Source organism: Aegilops tauschii, chromosome 5 (genome assembly GCF_002575655.3).
Source record: "Aegilops tauschii subsp. strangulata cultivar AL8/78 chromosome 5, Aet v6.0, whole genome shotgun sequence".
Classification (NCBI taxonomy): domain Eukaryota; kingdom Viridiplantae; phylum Streptophyta; class Magnoliopsida; order Poales; family Poaceae; genus Aegilops; species Aegilops tauschii.
Genome location: NC_053039.3, coordinates 267,726,495 through 267,730,753, shown reverse-complemented (window position 1 = coordinate 267,730,753; position 4,259 = coordinate 267,726,495). Strand labels below are relative to the sequence as shown.

Here is a 4,259-nt window from a genome sequence, read left to right as displayed (position 1 = left end):
GTTGTCCCCTTTCAAATTGGCCGTTGTTGGCTCCCTTTCCGCTCAATATTTGGGGAGAGGATCAGGGCCTATATAAGTAGAGCTAGCCACCACCGTAGAAGATAACTGGTGAAGAGGCATCTCACCCACACAAGTTCGTCAAGCACAAGAACACCTCGACCTCAGGAGGCTGTTCTTCCCCTTGTACTGTTCACCATCAGCCCAAGAGGCAATCCACCACCACCACACTGGAGTAGGGTGTTACACCACAACGGTGGCCCGAACCAGTATAAATCTCGTGTCCTTTGTGCTGTGAGTTCGCCGAGTTCATCCGCGAGATCTTAGCGAGTTAGGGCGTGGATCCGTAGGGAGGAAATCTCCGCGCGCACACCAGTGTTCGAACCTTAAGTGTTTTGCCAGAACCCGTGATCCGACAGCCTTCTCTTTCATTGTTGTACTAGTACTCTACTTACGTACTAGTAGGAGTATTTTTTACCTTGGAGGACGCGTATAGCTAGCTAGGCCCTTGAAGACTTGAACCCACTAGCTGCCATCATTTTTGTTTTTCCATGTCTTACTATCTCATCCATGTAGCCAAGAGTGGCTATATATAATAAGCCGGTTATTTTACTTCCTCTATACCGGAGTAGTACTATTTGCTGCACAGTATTACTGACCGCCACTACAACAAACACCCCCTATACCAACACATATGTACCAACCATATGACAACATGTGTTGTTTGTTCAACCTCCCACACATCCCGCACTTAAGTAACCTCCCGGTACCCACCTCCCCCTATTCCTCGTCCGTCAAAATATCACGCGCCAAGTGAAACGATGGGAGCGAAACTTTTCTATCCACCGTCTCCCTCTCGCCTGATTTCTCCATCTTGCCTGATTTCTCTCTCTCGCCCAAACTTCCATCACCACGACTCTGCCGCCGCCACCTCCAAATTCTTTTTGACGACCATCTGCTATCGCCACCACCAACCAGCCCCACCGCAACCGCCAGCCTCCACGATGGCTGCAGGCCTGTAGCAGGCCGCCATGCCTGCGCCGAGCAGCCGCCGCCGCCGAACTCCCGCAGTCAGATCTAGGCCCAAGCCCACACGAGACCAGCAGATCCCCACACCACCGGCCACTGCCTCCTCCTCTCCGATGCAAGCCGGCACCACCGCCGGCGCCGCGGAGGAGACACCTTGACGCCACAGATGCTGCCGTGAACCCCGCCGCATGGATTACCACCGGTGGCCACGAGCTCCCCCAAGTCGCGAGCGCACCACTTGACTCTGGGAGAAACGGATCCCGTAGCCGCTGGTGACGGAGAGAGGGAGGAGGAGGTGGAGCCAGCAACATCGCACCGTCGGTAACAACACACATCTTGAGGGACTTGCTCGGTTCCTCTGAATCCTTATATTCTACCGTAATCTATGATAGATGTTCCAACATAGCTACTACTGTATGCACCTTTAACTGTTTATTATTTAAGATCACGTTGTGGAAAAAATTATTTGCAACTTCAAACTACTAGTATCACAGGTTTTGGCTGTAACACATGTTCACCTTCAACGCTAACCAGCAAAAACGATAATGTACAGGTACCCTATTGGTTGATTTGCACGCATAGATGAATCGTGCTGCACACCAAGGCTTCTAACCATACCTTCATGTTATATATACAAATGATTTATTCTTAACCCTAGTCGCAACGGTGGCCGGCGCGGTTCTCTCGCCTACGGTCTGTAGGCCCACTAAATCACGTGTGTGTGCTACTGCCCGCTCGGGCATGACAGTGTTGCGCCACCCCGGCCCTGCTATATTGTTTCGACGGTTAATCTGGACTGTAGGTTGGATCTGAAACAAATTACCTTATAAGCTCGTAATGCAAGTATGATTCAGCTGCTAATGCTTTTCCCCTTCCGTTATCAAGATAAAACATGCATTGAACCTATGATGAACTCTATTGACATCATCATCTTTGTTCTGGAGGATATGGAGGAGCTCCAGGCTGCCTCGACATTGGCTTCAGGTTGTCATACCATGAAATCTCCGAGCTCTGCAAGTCACTTACGTGCTGGAGTTGTACTACTCCATGACATGGAGGTTAGTAGGAAAACTTACCAGGCCACCAATAAGATTTGTGTCGACTGTATCTAAATATATTTTCCACCTGTATATCATCATGTGATTTTTCCCCTTGCATTTTCTGTGCCTGCGAAATGTCAGCTAACAGTGTAAATACTCATACAGCTCAGGTTTCAAACTAGATGCGCAAATAGATAAGATTGTGGTGAAATATTTAGCTTGCCTTGCCTGATTATGTAAGGGAGTTACTTGCTTTAACAGCGTGCATCTTCAGGGGCAGATGGATATGTACATCTTACTACAATGTCAGAGAAAGTGGGGCAACCCATTCATTTCTTGATACACTCTCCCCTGGGTTCAGTTTCATTTTCTTCTTCTCATGATGTAGCATTATTATTTATTCTATATCCTTAATTTTACACTAACTGGTCCAGCGAATCTTTGCTAGTTAAGTGTGCTAATATATATCTATTTATACAGTCTTAAATTTTGTCCAGTCCCATATTTTGTACATTCATATAGGTATTGATGATCAGTTATTCAATGACAGGACAAATGATACATGATCAGAGGGCCAAGTGGCGACAAGGATCAAATTTCTTGATTATAGCATATGCCACATTGGACTGGGTACGCACTGACAAAACATTGTTTAGCCATTACTTAGTTCTGCTTTTATTCAGATTGTTCAGCCATTACATTGGTCACCTCTGATGCATTTCTAAAATATGTAATCATCTTTTGTACTAGGTTTGTCTTCAAGAATAAAAGAGGGGCATATTATTTTTATTTTATTTTTCTGTAAAAATCTAGGATCCAACCTTCTCTAGGACAGGACTCTCCTACTTTTTCGTAGAGAAGCCCCAATCTGATGATGCGTTTCTTTGTCATGTTGTTGCTTCTACAGGTGCTGAGAATCTTGATTCATGGATTGGGAAATACTAAAGTGTAACATTTAGTTATCAAGTAAGTACGAAGTTTTGCATGAGGTGGATTATTTAATGATTTTTGAGCTGTTGGCATTGAGTTTGTTTCTCCTAAATCCTAATACACCATACCAAGCATGATTAATACACACGTATTGGTGATGCAAAACTAATTAATGCATAGACCGTTGGAAAATAGAATTATTCAACCCTGTGTAGTTGATATTACTGGTTACCTATTTATCTAATAGTTGGTTGCTGAATTCATCTCATTGTTGATACAGTATGATCTTTGGATAATTGTTAGTAGGACATGCATGTTGATGGTTGTTCACAGTGTACATGTACATCAGATTGCTCAGCGATGCTTGGTGTTTTATTATGTACCAAGTTATTTGTCAGACATACATAAGCTTGTATGTTTCTCCCACGATCTTTTCTTGCACACTGGTTATTTTTATATGGGTCCTTTAGGTACAACGCATAGCATGTATATTTTTAAACTTCAAATTTCAAATATATGCCAGAATAGTATTATGTTTTTTCATTGTAGGTTGAGAAGTTCAATAATACAGTACATGGTTACTTGGATACTTGGAGAATATGGATCTGTTTGGTTCAGAGCCGAGAGCCGCCGTGCCAAATTGTTGGCAAAGTGCGTTGGCCAGCATTTGGATGGACGCCAACTTTGGTCCTGCTTCAGTTTGCTGCTCCAACTCTTGGTGAGATGACGGCGGCGAATTTGTCCGCCAAATATTTGGCGAGCCTAGCTTTGGTAGGGCTAGCATGGGCGCAAGCCAGAAGCCCCTATATGTTGATGCTTGGTACTTGGAGGAGAGTCGAAAACAATTCTTTCAATTTTTAGAAACTTTATATTATGTAAAGTGTATTTTCTAAGAAAGTGATGTACTCCTAACTGATGATACTTGCATTGCAATGTAACAGATTGTGCAATTGAATCAATATATTAGTTCATTTCCACTCTCTCAAATATACTAAAGTTGTGCCTTGTACTTCCATTCAAACTGCCTGTTGTTATAATTGATTATATAAGGAGGTTATTCTATTGTGCCAGCAACAATGCGTAGAAGCGTTGCATGGATCTGTTGTTGCCTTGCAACACATTATTCTTCAGATTACCAACGGATCTATATATGTTGTTGTAGACCCTTCCAACGCCACCTACGAAAACACATACTAATCCGTTGGTGTATACCTTAGCAACGCTTATATGGACAAACGACAACACATTGTTGTGTTGCTAAAG

The 4,259-nt window shown here is 43.7% G+C and overlaps 1 long non-coding RNA gene across 3 annotated transcripts; it reads left to right on the top strand.

Moving 5' to 3' along the window:
- Window positions 1-573: 573 nt before the first annotated feature.
- On the top strand, window positions 574-3,983 carry LOC109781081 (uncharacterized). Of its 3 annotated transcripts, none has more exons than XR_006664068.2 (4): window positions 574-1,347; window positions 1,580-2,084; window positions 2,617-2,696; window positions 2,974-3,983. It is a non-coding gene; the product is annotated as an uncharacterized lncRNA (long non-coding RNA). The 3 variants fall into 3 exon arrangements; XR_006664067.2 differs by having other exon boundaries at window positions 574-1,869; window positions 1,971-2,084; XR_002237153.4 differs by having other exon boundaries at window positions 596-2,084.
- The last annotated feature ends 276 nt before the right edge of the window (window positions 3,984-4,259 follow it).